This window comes from Cervus elaphus, chromosome 3, assembly GCF_910594005.1.
Source record: "Cervus elaphus chromosome 3, mCerEla1.1, whole genome shotgun sequence".
Taxonomy (NCBI): Eukaryota; Metazoa; Chordata; class Mammalia; order Artiodactyla; family Cervidae; genus Cervus; species Cervus elaphus.
In genome coordinates, this window is record NC_057817.1 from 49,487,458 (window position 1) to 49,509,960 (window position 22,503).

The following is a 22,503-nucleotide window of genomic DNA, read 5'->3' on the forward strand; positions in this document are numbered from 1 at the left end:
CTTGAAGGATTGGAGCATTATCTTGCTAGTATGTGAAATGAGTGCAGTTGTGCGGAAGTTTGAATGTTCTTTGGCATTGCCCTTCTTTGGGACTGGAACTTATTTGGTCTTTGTAATAAGAGGTCAAAACTAGGTAAACTTAGACTTGTTCAGCAATAAATGTTTTAGTATTTTACCTTATTTGGAAATGATCTAGACATTAAATGAATCCCCATCATTTAATTTAATGTTGCAAAACTCTAATGGTATAATTACTAAAGAGATTTAGGAAACTATGTAGACATATCATAAAGTAATTATTGTTAAAAATATAGTTTAAAAAGTCTTATCTCATTTACATCTATTTAAATCATTTGTTTTTAAACAACATACTTAGATTACTCATGACAATTTCATGAGACAGTAAAGCATTTAGACATTACCTTAAGTTTTGCTGTTATTGTTGACATACTGCTAGAGAGACTACATGAGGCCATTTGACTAGTATACCCAGGTAGAACAGAAGTTGTTTATCTGCCCTATATTTAGTGCTGGCAACTCTGAAGACATACCTGTATCAATTAAACCAAAACGCTTCAATCTAATGCTCTCCCAACTGAGTTATTTCAGCCACTTAGACCAACTTAGCTTTTATTCACCAAAGATTATTCTAGATTATGTGAACTTGAAAACTTCTTGGATTAGTTTTTATTATATTTTTGAGAACTTTTATAAAAGCACTTGCTTGTTTAGGTCAAATACGTAAAGCTCTTTTACAAATTAATTTTGTAACAACATACGATGGTAGAAAAATAGGGTACCTACAATGTACACATATAGATATGTAGAAAGGCACCACCAGAGATCTCATAGTTATCATTTTAAAACTTTAGCCGTTAATCCAGTAAACTAAAACTCAATAGTTGATAAATAACAGTTGGAATAAATGAAATTTACTTGCTTATATGGCTAAATTCTCTTATTATTTGTGGAGAATAATTTAAGATCTTTATTTGCCCTTGACAAGCAATTATAAGGAGGCTGTGATTTATTAGAGATGTAGGAGCAACCTTTTAACAATTTGTATTTAAAAAGGCCTCTTTCCTTTTTTGTTTGTTGTTTCAGGTTCTACCAATGGCGCTAATATGGGCTCAGTCTTAGGCAGTGTGGGCTGTTACACTTCAAAGACATAATAAGGTGTATAACCTTAAGGGACAGAGAAAGAAAGTTCAAGTTTTCTCCTAGGAGTTTTGGATTATATCTCTCTATTATAAGTCTTAGGGTAATTAGTATTAAAAAAATTTTTTTTAAGTATGGAAAATTTTGCTTGATTATTCTGATCTTTTATAGTATCAACAAACATTTTGAAAAAAAAAAAAACATTTTGAGAGGACTAGGTGAAGTTTTGGGACTGGTAAAAATAAGTGGACCTTGATTTATTTCTAGAGTTGCATTTCTGGTGTTGAGATTTGTAAGACAAAGACAGTTATTTCTAATAGCCCTTGAATGTTGGCTTCCAGATCATTTGTTTCTTCATTGTTTGTAGGAGAGCCTGGAGATGTTTTGTTTTGCTTTCTCCTAAGAAGAGGAATTTATATTGGATCTTTAAGTCTAATTTTTGTTTTTTCAGAATAAGGGATCTTTAAGGCTAGACATTGTACTTTTTTCCCTCTCTCAGTTTGAGTACTAATATGACAGTTGTTTATAATGACAGCTCTCAAAAAGTTTCCTTTAAATATATCCAATTTAAAGGGTTCATTGTCTGGCCATTGATGAGTAGGATCTTATATTAATTTCAAATAATGACTCAAACCAATAAGCCTTTTTTTAAATGGCCTAACTAAAGATGCAAGGAGGCATCCCACATGAGAACCTTCAGAGAATCCAGAAAAGTCATTTCCAGAGTTCATCCAAGAAAAGGGATAAACTAAGAATTTGGAATTAACAGGTACATACTGCTGCTCTTGCTGCTGCTAAATCGCTTCAGTCGTGTCCAACTCTATGCGACCCCATAGACGGCAGCCCACCAGGCTGCGCCATCCCTGAGATTCTCCAGGCAAGAACACTGGAGTGGGTTGCCATTTCCTTCTCCAATGCATGAAAGTGAAAAGTGAAAGTGAAGTCGCTCGGTTGTGTCCAACTCTTCGTGACCCCATGGACTGCAGCCTACCAGGCTCCTCCGTCCATGGGATTATCCAGGCAAGAATACTGGAGTGGGGTGCCATTGCCTTCTCCAACATGTACACACTACTGTACATAAAATAAACAACAAGGTCTTACTGTTTAGCACGGGGAACTGTATTCAGTATTGAGAGAGCTAATTATTAGAAAGAAAAGTGAAAGTGAAAGTGAAGTCGCTCAGTTGTGTCCGACTCTTTGTGACCCCGTGGATTATAGCCTACCAGGCTCCTCCCTCCATGGGATTCTCCAGGCAAGAATATTGGAGTGGGTTGCCATTTCCTTCTTCAGGGGCTCTTCCCAAGCCAGAGATCGAACCCAGGTCTCCCGCATTGCAGGCAGACACTTTAACTTATGAGCCAGGTTGATAAATAGTCCAGTAGTCATGTATGGATGTGAGAGTTGGACTATAAAGAAAGTTGAGTTCTGAAGAATTGATGCTTTTGAACTGTGGTGTTGGAGAAGACTCTTGAGAGTCCCTTGGACTGCAAGGAGATCCAACCAGTGCATCCTAAATGAAATCAGTCCTGGATATTCATTGGAAGGACTGATGCTGAAGTTGAAGCTCCAATACTTGGCCACCTGATACGAAGAGCTGACTCATTTGAAAAGACCCTGATGCTGGGAAAGATTGAGGGCAGGAGAAGGGGACGACAGAGGATGAGATGGTTGGATGGCATCACTGATTCAATGCACATCAGTTTGAGCAAACTCCAGGAGATGGCGAAGGACAGGAAAGCCTGGCATGCTGCAGTCCATGGACTTGTAAAGAGTTGGGCACGACTGAGTGAGTGAAAACAAGAACAACCATCACCGTTGTCAGATGCCCCAGGTCTTCTCAGCCACAGCAGTCTCAGGGTAGGAAGGGGGGACCAGCTAGCCCTCTGGTGGCTCACCAACTTACCAGGAGGAGGACATTTCCCCTTTCCCTCTCTTGAGTTCCTGTGGCTAGACTAATAATAAAATGGACACTGGAGTGGATTGCCATTTCCTTCTCCATAGGATCTTCCTGACCCAGGGATTGAATCCAGGTCTCCTGCATTGCAGGCAGATTCTATACTGTCTCAGCCCCAGGGTAGCAAAGTGGACACAAGAGAGATTAACTGGAGAAATAGAAACACGTTTTAATTCATGTGTATGGAGGTTTCATAAAAATAGGACCTAAGAAGTGGCCAAAGCAGGAAGCTTTTATACTTTTTAGACAAGGAAACAATACATTTGTGAAGAATGGATAGGGCAAAGAAACATAGCCTTTGTGTACTTAATGAGTGAAGCATCTAAAACAGAGTTTGGGTTTGGAAATTAAACCAGTAAGAAGGTTTGTTTACATAGACTTCTCGGCCCCATGTTTTCAATTCCTGGTGATGAGAGTGTCCTTCTACTTCTAGATACACAGAGGGCACCTGTTATATGAGAGATTTATTTCCTGCTTTAGGGAGACGCAGAGGAGAGTCAAACTGTCCCTCTTGCATTGCCTGTTTCTACAGTAACTTTATGTATTTATTTATTTTTCTACAGTAACTTTAATTCAAAGTAATCAATACACCATTGAGGCACATTTTCGAGCAGCCTTCCCTGTGCTCCAATACACTCAGCTACTCTCCAACTGTGCTCCATGACTAGTCGGTGTGGGTGGGGGGGGGGGGGGGGGGAGAGCGGTGAGAACTGTGTGGTATGCTAGTAGTTGCCTGGTCTAAATCTAGAAAAGAAGCCAGACATTTAGAGTAGCTTCTGAGTACAGACTGATTCAGAAACAGAGGCTAAAATTGTGGCCTCAAAACGTCCTGGGTTGCCAGTGTGTGTTCTACTAACACAATTATTTCACAGCCTTTAACATGGTCATTTCCACCAAAGAGAATAAAATATGTTATTTGTGGTTTCCATTTTACACAATTTCATAGTTGCTTTTTTTTTTTTTTTAAGAACTAGGACATAAGGCAGAGACTTCAAGTTTCAACCATTTGTTTGGGCTTATTTTCAGGCATCTTCAGGAACTCTGATATTAAAAGTTTTAATTATTTGTACATAGCTTTTTTTTTTTTTTACCTTGGAATTTGCATCTCTTGGACTCAAGTGGTTACGTGTAATTTTTATTCTCTTTAAAGTAGCACAATAGTTGAGAACCCTAGTGCATAAGCACATTTGCGATTTATTTTTCCTCTTGAGACTTAGATTTCATCTTTGATAATTTAGAATGCCAAATGAATAAGAAAGAAAGTGTTTTAAATATTTCATTTTTATTAGAATTTTTTTTGGTGGTAGAGCAATATTATAATCTCAATTATCCTAACAGGCTTTTAAAAGAAAGCAGTTCTATCTGCCAAGAAGGGAAGACCCAATGTTTAGAGAATGGTTATAAAGCAGAGAGGAGTGGAATGGCTATTCCACCACGTATGTCGTCAAACTCAGACAGGCTCAGCTTTGATACCTTGTCAACTTGCAAAATGTCTAATGGTGGCTTGAGCCTCAAGGGATGATTAAATTACGGTCTTTAAGAATGTTTATTGGTCGACTACTGGCTTCAGTATTAATAACCTCGGAGATGCAGATGATACCACCCTTATGGCAGAAAGCAAAGAAGAGCCAAAGAGCCGCTTGATGAAAGTGAGAGGAGAGTGAAAAAGTTGGCTTAAAACTCAACATTCAGAAAACTAAGATCATGGCATCTGGTTCCATCACTTCATGGCAAATAGATGGGGAAACGTGGAAACAGTGACAGACTTTAGTTTTGGGGGATCCAAAATCTCTGCAGATGGTGACTGCAGCCATGAAATTAAAAGGTGCTTCCTGTTTGGAAGAAAAGTTATGACCAACCTAGACAGTGTATTAAAAAGCAGAAACATTACTTTGCCAACAAAGGTCCATCTAGTCAAAGCTATGGTTTTTCCAGTAGTCATGGATGGATGTGAGAGTTGGACTATAAAGAAAACTGAGCGCCAAAAAATTGATGCTTTTCAACTGTGGTGTTGAAGACTCTTGAGAGTCCCTTGGACTGCAAGGACATCCAACCAGTCCATCCTAAAGAAAGTCAGTCCTGAGTATTCATTGGAAGGACTGATGCTGAAGCTGAAACCCCAATACTTTGACCACCTGATGAAGAACTGACTCATTTGAAAAGACCCTGATGTTGGGAAAGATTGAAGGTGGGATGAGAAGTGGACGACAGAGGATGAGATGGTTGGATGGCATCACTGACTCAATGGACATTAGTCTGAGTAAACTCCGGGAGTTGGTGATGGACAGGGAGGCCTGGCATGCTGCAGTCCATGTGGTCGCAAAGAGTTGGACGTGACTGAGTGACTGAACTGAACTGAACTGGCTTCATACAGTTTGGTGGTTTTGTTGTGAAGTTAGTTGCTCATAATAAAGTGACTTAAAGAAGCACTAAATTTTGGGATGTTTGTATGAAACATAAACTGGAAAAGTTATCCTTATGATTGTCCTTTATGACTGCCCTGTTTACTCACTTGTATTAGCTATACTTTGTCAGTGGGAGAGAATGGACTTATAGGAAAGAAGACAAGAATTTTGAATAGTGGGCTGGTGGTTCAGTGGTAAAGAATCTGCCTGCCAATGCAGGAGATGTGGGTTTGATCCTTGGTCTGGAAGATCCCACATACCGGGGAGACACTAAGGCCTTGCACCACAACTACTGCACTCTAGAACCTGGGAACCAAAATTAAAGAGCTTCCTGCTCTGCAGCTACTGAAGGCTGTGTGCCCTAGAGCCTGTGCTCGGCAACAAGAGAAGCCCCCGCAATGAGAAACCCTTGCACCGCAATGAAGAGTTGCCCCGATCTCAGCAACTACTGAAATCCCAAGTGCAGAAACAAAGACCCAGCACAGCCAAAATCGAACAAATGAAGTAGTATGAAAAAGGGATTTTGAATAGTCCTGGTACATTTATGAAAATGCTTTCTGTCCCACATATGAAAACTAATCAAAATGTTGAGAGCTACCAGTCCAATCTAGATTTTGTTGAATACCTCTAACATTGGCAATTCCACTCACTAGTTTTTATGGCTCATTATGCTGTCTGATGAACCTATACATTAACGTATGTTAAAAATGTGTTAAAAACTAAATTTATCTCCTCTTAATTTTTTTTAATTTAATTTAATTTTATTTTATTTTTTTATTAGTTGGAGGATAATTACTTCACAACATTTCAGTGGGTTTTGTCATACATTGATATGAATCAGCCATAGATTTACACGTATTCCCCAGCCCGATCCCCCCTCCCACCTCCCTCTCCACCCGATTCCTCTGGGTCTTCCCAGTGCACCAGGCCCGAGCACTTGTCTCATGCATCCCACCTGGGCTGGTGATCTGTTTCACCATAGATAGTATATATGCTGTTCTTTTGAAATATCCCACCCTCACATTCTCCCACAGAGTTCAAAAGTCTGTTCTGTATTTCTGTGTCTCTTTTTCTGTTTTGCATATAGGGTTATCATTACCATCTTTCTAAATTCCATATATATGTGTTAGTATGCTGTAATGTTCTTTATCTTTCTGGTTTACTTCACTCTGTATAAGGGGCTCCAGTTTCATCCATCTCATTAGGACTGGTTCAAATGAATTCTTTTTGACGGCTGAGTAATAGTCCATGGTGTATATGTACCACAGCTTCCTTATCCATTCATCTGCTGATGGGCATCTAGGTTGCTTCCATGTCCTGGCTATTATAAACAGTGCTGCGATGAACATTGGGATGCACGTGTCTCTTTCAGATCTGGTTTCCTCAGTGTGTATGCCCAGAAGTGGGATTGCTGGGTCATATGGCAGTTCTATTTCCAGTTTTTAAAGAAATGTCCACACTGTTTTCCATAGTGGCTGTACTAGTTTTCATTCCCACCAACAGTGTAAGAGAGTTTCCTTTTCTCCACACCCTCTCCAGCATTTATTGCTTGTAGACTTTTGGATAGCAGCCATCCTGACTGGTGTGTAATGGTACCTCATTGTGGTTTTGATTTGCATTTCTCTAATAATGAGTGATGTTGAGCACCTTTTCATGTGTTTGTTAGCCATCTGTATGTCTTCTTTGGAGAAATGTCTGTTTAGTTCTCTGGCCCATTTTTTGATTGGGTCATTTATTTTTCTGGAATTGAGCTGCAGGAGTTGCTTGTATATTTTTGAGATTAATCCTTTGTCTGTTTCTTCATTTGCTATTATTTTCTCCCAATCTGAGGGCTGTCTTTTCACCTTACTTATAGTTTCCTCTGTAGTGCAAAAGCTTTTAAGTTTCATTAGGTCCCATTTGTTTATTTTTGCTTTTATTTCCAATATTCTGGGAGGTGGGTCATAGAGGATCTTGCTATGCTTTATGTTGGAGAGTGTTTTGCCTATGTTCTCCTCTAGGAGTTTTATAGTTTCTGGTCTTACATTTAGATCTTTAATCCATTTTGAGTTTATTTTTGTGTATGGTGTTAGAAAGTGTTCTAGTTTCATTCTTTTACAAGTGGTTGACCAGTTTTCCCAGCACCACTTGTTAAAGAGGTTGTCTTTTTTCTACTGTATATCCTTGCCTCCTTTGTCAAAGATAAGGTGTCCATAGGTTCATGGATTTATCTCTGGGCTTTCTATTCTGTTCCATTGATCTATATTTCTGTCTTTGTGCCAGTACCATACTGTCTTGATGACTGTGGCTTTGTAGTAGAGTCTGAAGTCAGGCAGGTTGATTCCTCCAGTTCCATTCTTCTTTCTCAAGATTACTTTGGCTATTCAAGGTTTTTTGTATTTCCATACAAATTGTGAAATTCTTTGGTCTAGTTCTGTGAAAAATACCGTTGGTAGCTTGATAGGGATTGCATTGAATCTATAGATTGCTTTGGGTAGAATAGCCATTTTGACAATATTGATTCTTCCAATCCATGAACACGGTATGTTTCTCCATCTGTTTGTGTCCTCTTTGATTTCTTTCATCAGTGTTTTATAGTTTTCTATGTATAGGTCTTTTGTTTCTTTAGGTAGATATACTCCTAAGTATTTTATTCTTTTTGTTGCAATGGTGAATGGTATTGTTTCCTTAATTTCTCTTTCTGTTTTTTCATTGTTAGTATATAGGAATGCAAGGGATTTCTGTGTGTTAATTTTATATCCTGCAACTTTCCTATATTCATTGATTAGTTCTAGTAATTTTCTGGTAGAGTCTTTAGGGTTTTCTATGTAGAGGATCATGTCATCTGCAAACAGTGAGAGTTTCACTACTTCTTTTCCTATCTGGATTCCTTTTACTTCTTTTTCTGCTCTGATTGCTGTGGCCAAAACTTCCAACACTATGTTGAATAGTAGTGGTGAGAGTGGGCACCCTTGTCTTGTTCCTGATTTCAGGGGAAATGCTTTCAATTTTTCACCATTGAGGGTGATGCTTGCTGTGGGTTTGTCATATATAGCTTTTATTATGTTGAGGTATGTGCCTTCTATTCCTGCTTTTTGGAGAGTTTTAATCATAAATGAGTGTTGAATTTTGTCAAAGGCTTTCTCTGCATCTATTGAGATAATCATATAGTTTTTATCTTTCAATTTGTTAATGTGGTGTATTACATTGATTGATTTGCAGATATTAAAGAATCCTTGCATTCCTGGGATAAAGCCCACTTGGTCATGGTGTATGATTTTTTTAATATGTTGTTGGATTCTGTTTGCTAGGATTTTGTTAAGGATTTTTGCATCTATGTTCATCAGTGATATTGGCCTGTACTTTACTTTTTTTTGTGGCATCTTTGTCTGGTTTTGGAATTAGGGTGATAGTGGCCTCATAGAATGAGTTTGGAAGTTTACCTTCTTCTGCAATTTTCTGGAAGAGTTTGAGTAAGATAGGTGTTAGCTCTTCTCTAAATTTTTGGTAGAATTCAGCTGTGAAGCCATCTGGTCCTGGGCTTTTGTTTGCTGGAAGATTTTTTATTACAGTTTCGATTTCCTTGCTTGTGATGGGTCTGTTAAGATCTTCTATTTCTTCCTGGTTCAGTTTTGGAAAGTTGTACTTTTCTAAGAATTTGTCCATTTCTTCCAAGTTGTCCATTTTATTGGCATAGAGCTGCTGGTAGTAGTCTCTTATGATCCTTTGTATTTCAGTGTTGTCTGTTGTGATCTCTCCATTTTCATTTCTAATTTTGTTAATTTGGTTCTTCTCTCTTTGTTTCTTAATGAGTCTTGCTAATGGTTTGTCAATTTTGTTTATTTTTTCAAAAAATAAACAGCTTTTAGCTTTGTTGATTTTTGCTATGGTCTCTTTAGTTTCTTTTGCATTTATTTCTGCCCTGATTTTTAAGATTTCTTTCCTTCTGCTAACCCTGGGGTTCTTCATTTCTTCCTTCTCTAATTGCTTTAGGTGTAGAGTTAGGTTATTTATTTGACTTTTTTCTTGTTTCTTGAGGTAAGCCTGTAATGCTATGAACCTTCCCCTTAGCACTGCTTTTACAGTGTCCCATAGGTTTAGGGTTGTTGTGTTTTCATTTTCATTCATTTCTATGCATATTTTGATTTCTTTTTTGATTTCTTCTATGATTTGTTGGTTATTCAGAAGCGTGTTATTTAGCCTCCATATGTTTGAATTTTTAACAATTTTTTTCCTGTAATTGAGATCTAATCTTACTGCACTGTGGTCAGAAAAGATGACTGGAATGATTTCAATTTTTTTGAATTTTCCAAGACCAGATTTATGGCCCAGGATGTGATCTATTCTGGAGAAGGTTCTGTGTGCACTTGAGAAAAAGGTGAAGTTGATTGTTTTGGGGTGAAATGTCCTATAGATATCAATTAGGTCTAGCTGGTCCATTGTGTCATTTAAGGTTTGTGTTTCCTTGTTAATTTTCTGTTTAGTTGATCTATCCATAGGTGTGAGTGGGGTATTAAAGTCCCCCACTATTATTGTGTTACTATTAATTTCCTCTTTCATACTCGTTAGTGTTTGCCATACATATTGTGGGGCTCCTATGTTGGGTGCATATATATTTATAATTGTTATATCTTCTTCTTGGATTGATCCTTTGATCATTATGTAGTGTCCTTCTTTGTCTCTTTTCACATCCTTTATTTGAAAGTCTATTTTATCTGATATGAGTATTGTGACTCCTGCTTTCTTTTGGTCTCCATTTGCATGAAATGTGTTTTTCCAGCCCTTCACTTTTAGTCTGTATGTGTCTCTTGTTTTGAGGTGGGTCTCTTGTAGACAGCATATATAGGGGTCTTGTTTTTGTATCCATTCAGCCAATCTTTGTCTTTTGGTTGGGGCATTCAACCCATTTACATTTAGGGTAATTATTGATAGGTGTGGTCCCGTTGCCATTTACTTTGTTGTTTTGGGTTCACGTTTATACAACCTTTCTGCATTTCCTGTCTAGAGAAGATCCTTTAGCATTTGTTGAAGAGCTGGTTTGGTGGTGCTGAATTCTCTCAGCTTTTGCTTGTCCGTAAAGCTTTTGAATTCTCCTTCATATCTCAATGAGATCCTTGCTGGTACAGTAATCTAGGTTGTAGGTTATTCTCTTTCATTACTTTCAGTACATCCTGCCATTCCCTTCTGGCCTGGAGGGTTTCTATTGATAGATCAGCTGTTATCCTTATGGGAATCCCTTTGTGTGTTATTTGTTGTTTCTCCCTTGCTGCTTTTAATATTTGTTCTTTGTGTTTGATCTTTGTTAATTTGATTAATATGTGTCTTGGGGTGTTTCGCTTTGGGTTTATCCTGTTTGGGACTCTCTGGGTTTCTTGGACTTGGGTGGCTATTTCCTTCCCCATTTTAGGGAAGTTTTCAGCTATTATCTCCTCGAGTATTTTCTCATGGCCTTTCTTTTTGTCTTCTTCTTCTGGAACTCCTATGATTCGAATGTTGGGGCGTTTCACATTGTCCCAGAGGTCCCTGAGGTTGTCCTCATTTCTTTTGATCCTTTTTTCTTTTTTCCTCTCTGCTTCATTTATTTCCACCATTTTATCTTCTACCTCACTTATCCTATCTTCTGCCTCCGTTATTCTACTCTTGGTTCCCTCCAAAGTGTTTTTGATCTCATTCATTGCATTATTCATTTTTAATTGACTCTTTTTTATTTCTTCTAGGTCTTTATTAAACATTTCTTGCATCTTTTCAATCTTTGTTTCCAGGCTATTTATCTGTAACTCCATTTTGTTTTCAAGATTTTGGATCATTTTTATTATCATTATTCTAAATTCTTTTTCAGGTAGATTCCCTATCTCCTCCTCTTTTGTTTGACTTGGTGGGCATTTTTCATGTTCCTTTACCTGTTGGGTATTTCTTTGCCTTTTCATCTTGTTTAGATTGCTGTGTCTGGAGTGGGCTTTCTGTATTCTGGAGGTCTGTGGTTCCTTTTTATTGTGGAGGCTTTACCCAGTGGGTGGGATTAGACGATTGGCTTGTCAAGGTTTCCTGGTTAGGGAAGCTTGCGTCAGTGTCTGGTGCGTGGAACTTGATTTCTTCTCTTTGGAGAGCAATGGAGTGCCCAGTAATGAGTTTTGAGATGGGTCTATGTGTTAGGTGTGACCTTGGGCAGCCTGTATGTTGACGTTCAGGGCTATGTTCCTGCGTTGCTGGAGAATTTGCGTGGTATGTCTTGTTCTAAAACTTATTGGCTCTTGGGTGGTGGTTGGTTTCAGTGTATGTATGGAGGCTTTTGGACGGTCACTTATTACTTAAAGTTCCATGTAGTCGGGAGTTTTCTGGTGTTCTCAGGTTTTGGGCTTAAGTCTCCTGCCTCTGGGTTTCAGTTTTATTCTTCCTGTAGTCTCAGGACTTCTCCAACTATACAGCACTGATAAGAAAACTTCTAGGTTAATGGTGAAAAGATTCTCCCCCGTTACGGACACCCAGAGAGGTTCACAGAGTTACATGAGGAAGAGGAGAGGGAGGAGGGAGATAGAGATGAGCAGGAGGAGAAAAAGGGGTACTCAAGAGGAGAGAGACAGATCTACGCAGCTGTCTGTTCCCAGAGTGTACTCCGTAGCCCAGTCACCTACAAAGATTCACAGAATTGGATTGGGAAGAGAAGGGGAAAGGAGGAAATAGAGGTGTTCTGAGGTAGAAAACAGAGAGTCAAGATTGGGAGAGAATAATCTTCGGTTTAAAAATAGGGCTTCTCTTCTTTTTTTTTTTTTGTAAGGTTATAGTGTATTGAAAATGAAAATTAAGGAGTAGTAGAGGAGTACTAGAGGACTTTAAAAGAAATAAGAGAAAAAGAAAAATAGAAAATAGAAGAGAAAAAGGAAAGAAAAAAAAGAAGAAAAAAGAAAAAAAAGGAAAAAAAAAGAAAAAAAAATTTTTTTTCCCTAATTAAAAAAATCGTAAAAATCTATGGAAATGAAAGTTAAGGAGTAATGGGGGAGTAATAGGGGATTTTAAAGGAAAATAAAAGAGAAAAAATAAAAAATAAAAAAAGAAAGAAAAAAAAAAGAGAGAAAAAAGTAAAATTATATCTAGGAGTTTCTCTGGAGCTGTTGCGGTCAGTGTGGGTTCGGCTCAGTTTCAGATAGCTCCTCGTTCCAGCTTACACTTCTCGATATCTACAGGCCCCTTCCGGTGTAGTCGGTGTTTTCTAGAGGGATTTTAATCTGTTGCACCAGTCCCTTCTGAGGCGGTTCCCTTTGTTTATTTGGCTTCTGTTTGCCGGTCTCTTCAGAGCCTCATTTCCGCCCTGACACAGGCGGGCGGAGGTGGACTCTTATTCAGTCAGCTAGTTCCGTCGCGCTGCGGGGAGGGGCTGGCGCCGCGGGGAGGGGCTGGCGCCGCGGGGATGGGCTGGCGCCGCGGGGAGGGGCTGGCGCTGCCGGGAGGGGCCGACACCGCTTTCTCCGTCTGCGCTGCTCAGGCTCCCGGCTGTTCTATATGGAGCGCGGCCCGCGCTGCGCGAGGTTCCAGCCCTTGGGTGTTCCACAAAAGCGCGGAAGGAAAAGCTGCGCCCCCTCTCTGTGCCTTCCCCGTCAGAGCGGTCCAGGCAGCCAGGGGCTTGGTGGGCGCACTCTCCCCAGGTGTGGCGCGCCCACTCCCTTCCACGGACCCAGTCTCAGTTTCCGCTGGCGCCAGTCGGGTGCGCGCGCCTTCCGCCCTCCGCGTCCCCAGCCCCTGCCCAGGCCGGTCGGGTGCCTGCGCCCTGTGTCTCGCCGCGACCTTCCCCTACCCCCTGCCTCCTGCCTCCGGCGGGGCTGGGCCGGTCCGCAGCCTGCGAGCTCTTCTCTGGATTTTCTCGGTCTCTTTGTTCTGCGAACGGCCGGCAGTGTGTTCCGGCCGGTTAATTTACTCTCTCTCCTTTGGTCTCCCACAGTTCAAGTTGGCAACTCACAGAAGGTCCCTCCGATTGTCCTCAGGGCACTCAGGCCCGGACCCTACCCCAAGCAATGCCGCCTAAGACTCCCTTCCTGGGACGGATCTCTGTCCTTAGCTCTTTTGTCTCACTTTTTATCTTTTATATTTTGTCCTACCTCCTTTCGAAGACAATGTGCTGCTTTTCTGGGCGCCTGATGACCTCAGCTAGCGATCAGAAGTTGTTTTGCGAAGTTTGCTCTGCGTTCAGTTTTTCTTTTGATGAATTTGTAGGAGAGAAAGTGGTCTCCCCATCCTACTCCTCCGCCATCTTGGCTCCTCCTCATCTCCTCTTAATTTTGACTGATTATTTTCATACAATTAAATTTTATTATCTCGTTTCCTTTTACTCCTTTATTTCTTCTAGGACTTTGTAACAGGCACATCTTTGTTGATACTACTTAAATCCTTCAGTTAAAATTTTTGGCTTCTCATTTTCACTGTCTTCTCTCTGTTGTGGGATTATCTTCTAAATGTACAAGCTTTGCCTTTGAAAGACTTTAGAACTTTTGTTAGAATTTATTTTTGTTGCTGTAAAGCAGACAGTGTATACTGTAGAGACCTCAGCGCTTGCCTGCAGTTGCTCTGTTTTGACACTGGGTGGCTGAAATACACATGGAAGATTCTTGAAACTGTCCTAAATCTGTGCAGGCAACGTTTTGATCATGTTGGATGACAGAAACCATACTGTCATCCTTGTTATGCTGTCATCATTGTTATACTAGAAATGGGAGGAAATTTTGTATGGAAATCCAGAGTTCGAATGGAGGAATTTCAGGGTTTGAGTTCGAGCTTTCTGGAAATGATTAAACCAGAACAATATGTGGAGTAAAAAGAACAATGGACTAAGTGGCACAAGTTCTTATTTATGCTCTGGAGTCAGATCTAATTGCAATTCTGGCTGCTCTCACTTTTTACCTGAATTGTTGGGCAATTTACTTAATCTCCGAGCCTTAGTTTAGAAGCCCTAACATAAGATATCTGATTAATAAAACTATTATGAGAAGAAATATGTTAGTTTTCTTTCTTTTGTTTCCCATTTCTGAATAAAAACTTGTAAACCTTGTCCTCGACTTACTTTCAGTAAAAACAATCTTTAATACGTGGTCAATTAGTTCAGTGGATTTGGCACGCCTTTCCCCCTATACTTAGCCACATTCTGTGGATGAAAACTATGGGTTATTAATAACTCGTTGGCAAATAATCCAGGGAAATGGGATTCTGAGCTGAAGACTAGAAGGACCGGGCCCTTAAGCATGGTGCTAAAACCTGACTTTCATCTTGGTTTGTACCTTCGCTGTGTGATATCTTTTGTTCCATGATAAAGTGAGGGTCTGTCTGCTTCCACAACCTTGCAGTGTGGGAAAGGGAGGGAGGCAGGAGGGCAAAAAGGGAGTGGAGACCAAAAGCAGTCTAGTTAATCCAGTGAACTGGGCAGGAAGAGCGAGGACTGGAAGAAACACTGGTTGTCCGTGATTACTATGGGCGTGATAAAGTCAAGGGCAGATGATCTGGAGCCTCTAGCATTGGCAGAAGGCTGCACATCACACTTCAGGTATAGACCGAAGGACAACCAAATCTTCGTCATTTATGAAATCACATGAATGAAGACAGTCAATGACTTAAATGAGGTAAAGTTGTTAAAGACCCTAGACTTCCTACCTCAAACCCAAAGAGATTTTAATTTCTAATGGAGGAAGGGAGCAGTTTACTAAGACAACACTCTAAATCCTGATGATCCAGCCCTCTAACATATACTGCTGAGACTGGTGTGTTCATTACATGGACCATTAATTTCTCACAGATGTGGATCTTGTCAGTCTCTGCCTAAGCCTAACCCCATGCTAGCTGTTCATAATGATTTTATAGCTACTTACTTGCTTCCTTCTTAGTTCGAGAAATCATGAGACCTCCTGCCTACTATGATACTATAGCTTCTTTTCACCAGCAAGTGGTATATGTAAATAGTTTCTTGCTGCCTTATACTGCATGGGTCAAAAAGTTTGTTTGGGTTTTTCTATAAGATGGCATGAAAAACCCAAAAGAACTTTTCGGCCAACTAAATACTATATGACTAACAGGTCCCAAAGGCCAGTATTCATAGGATCCAATGTTCAGCCCATTAATAAACAGAATGGATACAAATTAAGTGCAGTCAAAAAATAGTTTTTTCTCCCATTGCTTTGATGTCTCAGGTGCCTTGTGGGACACCTGGGACACCTGCTTGGTCTGTGGAACTAATATGTATTAATATTTGGCCCGTGAAATGATGGGATTTGCCTCTTAACTATCTGATGTCTTTTTTTTTTTTTTTCCAGTCTGCGGTTTTTGGTCCCTTCATCTAGCCTCCTATCTTTAGAATTTTTCAGACAAGAAAGAGGTACTTTTCTCTAATTTCACATTTTCCCCAACACTACTGGGAAACAAATTTTAGATTCTCCTAAGGGTTCTTTGTCAGTCTGGTCTCTGCAACTCAGCAAGCAACTGGCCAAGGAGTGAGACAAGATTGTCCATCTTATGTCATCCCTCCCTGTGGTCGACCTCAGGTTCACAAGGAATGAGGATCAACACAGTATGTAAAGTGTCATAGGGAAGGGCTCCTGCTGGGGGCAGCATGAAGCCGATACCAGTTCTCTTGCTTACCTAGTTACTCTGGCAATGTGGGCACATTTTGGGGAAACTGTTTATGTGCTTGTAACTGAAACAAGTTGCTCACCAAGAGATGGGTCTTTTAGGGTCTAGGGCTATTTTTTTTTTTTTTTTTTGACCTTGGACTGACTATAACATTGTGGGAAGTGAAACTTTCTCTGTACTCTAGGAACCACTGCAGCTCAGCTGTTGGAGGAAAGTGAACTTCTGTTACTATTCTAAAGTGGGGCTTACTGCTAAAGGGTGCATAGAGGCAGCTGAGGGCAGGAAATAGAAACAAGCAGGTGGGCCTCTGTAGGTCAGCAGGACAAGAGAGACCTTCAGGAATGCGTTTGAGTTCCTGTCTCTGGTGTGTGTGTGTGTGTGTGGTTGCTGTAATAAAGAAGACTAATTTTATAAACCATGTCAACATTTTTCAAGATTGCCAGTAGCTACTTGGACTCTAGTGCCTAGATGAATGTAATCCCTGTGATTAGCAAGATGGAGGCCTAAAGTCATTATTATTGAATATGAAAATAAATGTGACCATATATTGTTCCACAATTTTGTGAATTGAGATCGGTTGCTCATCCATTCATGACTGTAGCTTTGGTAAATGAAACAAGAATGAACATGACTGTGTACCTTCAAGAGCATATAGTCTAACACACAGGTTAGGGTAATCTATTAAAAATGACTCAATTACAACATATTGTGGTAAGTGTCACGATAGAAGGAACTATCAGGTGTTTGGGAGTACATAGGAGAAACAAGTTAATACAGTGGATTAAGGGAATTATGAATGATTTTTTGGAGGAGATAACCCTTGTCCTGGGCCATAATGAGTGAGTTGGAATTAACCAGGTAGATTGTATACCGATACGGTGCATTTCAACCAACTGCATTTGGAATGCCATTATAACAGCTATTACTCATCTCATTCTTTGCAGTATGGTAAAAAAAAAATCAGGAACTAAACAAATAAAGCCTCTAAATAACCAGAATTGATGCTGTTACGTCCATGTACCAAAGATGACATAATCTCTGACATATAAAAGTTGCTAGTGATTTCTAGTTTAACCAGTTAGATTTTTTATAATACTGTTGATAAATCTGAATTGTAAATTAAAGCCTTGAGATTAATTCAATGGCTCATGTGGAAAGCATATCAAATCTTGGGAAATTTGTGCTTTCTAGTGAGGCAAAGAATCGTAGAAACATGTTCCAATGTATTGGTGAAAGCTGTTGGATGGACTGTATCTTTCAAAATGATCATGGGAACAGTCCAGGGACTCCATAATCCAGGCAAACTTCTTGTTTGTGCCCAAGACAGGTGTCCTTTAATCTATAATGGGAATACTCTGCTGTGGACAAGTCAGTCCACAATACATCTGCTGGATTAAACTCTTGTGCAAGATGCTAGCTTTCTGGGATAGCTATCGTACTAGATTGAAAAATTGAACACAAAACCTTTTCCCCCCTCTTTAAAGTGTTTTTGTAGTTCTACCCATTAAGAGATGGAGTCCTTCTTCGCCCCTTGGATCTGCCTGGCCTGATGAACGACCTAGCCAAGGGGACTGTAGCAAACACGTGGGCAGAGATTTGGAAAGTGCTGGGTATCGAGGCTTCCCCTATTGCTACTTTCAGAAGCCTGTGATTGCCACCACGTTAGATGATAAGGGACAAGCAGCTTATTTACTCTCCAATACTTCAGGCTGTGGTCAGTCGATGGAGTGAGGCACTATACTGCTGGTTGACTATAGGCACAAGAGTAAGCTCAGCTGAGTCCAGAGGAACTGCCCAGCTGAGCCTAGATGCTGCTGCTGCTGCTGCTAAGTCGCTTCGGTCATGTCTGACTCTGTGCGACCCCATAGACAGCAGCCCACCAGGCTCCCCTGTCCCTGGGATTCTCCAGGCAAGAACACTGGAGTGGGTTGCCATTTCCTTCTCCAATGCATGAAAGTGAAAAGTGAAAGTGAAGTCGCTCAGTTGTGTCTGACTCTTAGCGACCCCATGGACTGCAGCCGACCAGGCTCCTCCGTCCATGGGATTTTCCAGGCAAGAGTACTGGAGTGAGGTGCCATTGCCTACTCCGGAGCCTAGATGCACTCAACTCCAATTGCCAATCCCACAGAAATGTGAACTAAATAAATACTTGTTCTTTAAGCCACTAACTTTTGGAGTGGTTTGTTCCATGTGCCTCCAAACCCCACACAGGGCAGAGCCTACTACTCCTGCCTTAGTACTCCGTCTTACTGCTGTGTGGAGTAGTGTGGGGTAGTTCTGTGGAGTAGTTCTCTTCATTTATCACCATGGTTTAATTTGTTCACTCGGCCAATTTGGTTTCCTGATTACTGACTACAATGTATTTATATTTATTGTATGTTAGGTACTATGCTAGGTGATGGGGATTCTAAAAGTTAATAATGTACACACGCCACCTTGAGTGAGTGAGTGAAAGTCGCTCAGTCGTGTCTGACTCCTTTTGACCCCATGGACTATACAGTCCATGGAATTCTCCAGGCCAGAATACTGGAGTGGGTTGCCATTCCCTTCTCCAGGGGATCTTCCCAACCTAGGGATTGAACCCAGGTCTCCAGGGATCTTCCCAACCCAGGGATTGAACCGAGGTCTCTGCGTTGCAGGCAGATTCTTTACCAGCTGAGCCACCAAATGGATTCTATGCTTCCTTCTGTGTACCTGATTCATGAAAACAAAAGTGACTGAGAGAGACATTACCGAAAAAGATGGAATGAGGTGATTAGCACCAAGTAAACAAAATAAAAGGAGACAGCGGGGAATGAGTGGCACTCTTCTTCACTCACACACTAGAAATTGGAACTTTTTGCTCATTTGTTTTAATATCCTAGACCCTCAGAGCACTGAGGGGAGCTGGTGCTTGCTTTTCTTCTCTCTCTCCCACAAATAACTTCCTTCTATTCTTATTAATGTACCCATGTTCTTTGCTTAAGTTTTTCCATGCATGATGCATGCTAAGTCACTTCAGTACTGTCCGACTCCCTGCGACCCCATGGACTGTAGCCCGCCAGGCTCCTATGTCCATGGGATTCTCCAGGCAAGAATACTGGAGTGGGTTGTCATGCTCTCCTTCAGGGGATCTTCCTGACCCAGGGATTGAACCCGAGTCTCATGTCCCCTGCATTGGAGATGGGTTCTTTACCACCAGTGCCACTGGGAAGCCCAAGTTTTTGCCCATATCCAGGTCCAAATGATTTTTATTTCCCTGCAATATAGAAGACAGCCTATTTTAGTGGTGGTGCTGGGGAGGGTAGAAACAAAAATAAAAACCAAGGGGCGTCCCTGGTGTCTCAGTGGTAAAGAATATGCCTGCCAACTCAGGGGACACAGGTCCAGTCTCTGATCCAGGAGGATCCCACATGCTGCAGAGCAGTTAGGCCCCTGAGCCACAACTACTGAAGCCTGCGTGCCCTGGAACCCATGCTCCACAGCAAGAGAAGCTGCTGCCACGAGAAGCCTGAGCACTGCAACTAGAGAAAAGCCCCAAGCTGCAATGAAGATCCAGCACAGACAACAGTAAATAGATTAAAAAAAAAAATTAAAGCCAAAACCAAACCAAAAACTGGTTTTGGATTCAAGTAGATCCATCCGGTTTGATTTCTACTTCTGCCACTTAATCACAGTGAAACTGTCTCAATTTTTTTTTTTAATGTGTAAAATGGGGTTATATCATGTTCTTTGATGTAAATGGTAAAGAATCTGCCTGCAATGCGGGAGACCTGGGTTCAATCCTTGGGTCAGGAAGATCCCCTGGAAAAGGGAATGACCGCCCACTCCAGTATTCTTGCTTGAAAGATTCAATGGACAGAGGAGCCTGGTGGGCTACAACCCACGGAGTCGCAAAGAATCAGACACGACTGAGCAACTAACACACACACACACACACACATTGTGTACTTTATGGCATGTTGTGAGGACTTAAGGATTTGAGAATTTTTAATAGAAAGCCTCTAGCAAAAAGCTTAAAGTGCCCCAAAGTGATGTTTTAGTAAGCCCTCAGAATGTGAAGAGCTATACATGGAGTTGCTATCAGTGAAGTTCTGCATTTCAAGTAATTATTTTTTACTGCTTATATGGGATGAGGCAGGCAGTTTAAATAAACAGATGATTACAAATATCATCTCAAGATTTCTATTAAACTGGGACATATTTGCTGCTTTGTTTCAGAGGGAAAACAAAATACTTGATTTCAAAGTCTAGGAGGTGCTGGAAATAGGAAAACCTTGACCTAAAAATCATCAGAAATTATCTAGATATTTACAAAAAGTACAAAGGCTATTATAGAATTATGAGTTTGGATAAGAAAATTCTATTATTTTTGTAATTAATTTATACATTTGTTCTCTTTATGAACTTCTTTTCTACATTTTTGTAAAAACATATGGGTTTAATATTGAAAATAGGATGAAATGGCATACACTTTAACAATAAAATACAAATTTAGCAATATGAAAAAATGATAGATTTTCCTGTAGTCACTGAGAGCTACTGAATTAGAAGCTAGAGGGATTATAAAGTATGCTTTATATTTCTTGTAAGAAAGGAAAGCCAGTGTTCTAAAATGATTTTGTAAACGGCTATTCCTCCCAGCACAGAGCCCAGGTAGTCATTCCTGCTTGGACTCCATCCTACTACGTAACATTGCTGATTGAGAATTACCGTAGGATTGGCAGTGAAACAGTAGGGCCAAGTGTCTTAAAATGTAAACCTTGCTTCCTGGGAAAAGTTTCTAGGCAAGAGGAACAAAATAAAAGTCTTTGACCATATGATATGAATCTTTTGAAAGAGACCAGGTGAGGGTACCTCAACTGATTGACATGTATTTGACTGATTCAAATCTACTCTAGTACAATTAGCTAAAAGAATAAAACCATATTATTTAGCTTTGGCTCATGTGTGTGTGTGTGGGTGGGTGCGTGCATGTGTGTGTGTGTGTGTGTGTGTGCGCGTGTGTGCACGTGTGTTCCATGAGGACTTCCCAGGTGGCACAGTGGTAGAGAATCCGCCTGACAATGCAGGAGACACAGAAGACACGGGTTCCAAGCCTGGGTTGGGAAGATGGCCTGGAGGAGGAAATGGCAGTCCACTCCAGTATTCTTGCCTGGAACATTCCATGGACAGAGGAGCCTGGCGGGCTACAGGCCATGGGATTACAAAGTACATGACTGAGCACACATGTGTCATGCTATTACTCAAATGAAAGGGTAAAAACTACACTGTACCAGCAAATAGCAACTATGACAGTATTCTACAGCACAGCATCGTAGAAAAACCTGTAAGCAACGCTGTAGAGTGGACAGTAAACTCACCAGACACGTACGTCACCCAAAGTGTCCAGGAAACCGCAATTAGAAAGCTGAATTTGGCTTTAAAAGCATTCGCTCCTTGTTTCAAATGACTTCAATTAGTCTAAGCTATTTTTTAAAATAAATTCTTTTCTTTCTTTAACCCTAAACTAAATTAATTATCGCATTAAAATAGAACTACTCCAAAAATTCAGAGTAAATGGAAAGGAGTTTAATAAAAACTTGAATACATTGAAAAATAATTTTTAAATGGAATTTTTGTTTTCCTGCTTATTTTTACTATTAAAAATTTTTATACATTTTTTAAAGGTTACTTTTCATTTTATACATTTTTTCATTTTTATACAATTTTATAAAATGTATACATTTTATACAATTTTTATACAATTTTATAAAATGTATACATTTTATACATTTTTTATACTTTTCATTTTATACATTTTTAAGGTTCCATTATAACTTTTGTAATAGTTATTACAAACTATTGCCTATATTCTTATGGTTTCCCAGGTGGTGCTAGTGGTAAAGAACCTGCATGCCAATGCAGGAGACATCAGAGACATGGGTTCAAACCTTGGCTTGGAAAGATCCCCTGGAGAAGGGCATGGCAGCCCACTCCAGAATTCTTGCCTAGAGGATCCCATGAACAGAGGAGCCTGGAGGGCCTCAGCCCACGGGGTCACAAAGAGTTGGCCATGACTGAGTGACTGAGCAAACGTGCACATTGGGTGTATTCTTGGTGTCGTACAACACATCGTTGAGCCTGTTTTAGACCCAGTACTTTGTACCTCTTTCCCTCAGCCCCATACGGCCCCTCTCCTCCCCTTACTGATAACCACTAGTTTGTTCTCTGTATCTGTGCGTCTGCTTCTTTTTTGTTATATAGTTTCATGTATCATACAGAAATATTTTGAATTAAAACTTTCAAATAGTTCACAAAATCTAAATATTAATGTGACAGATGGGCCCTAGCTTTAACTTGACCGAAGTAACAAAACATTGTAACATCTGTGACACTATCTTACTGAATCAAACTTGTGTCCACTTCCTCTGGTTTAGCAAA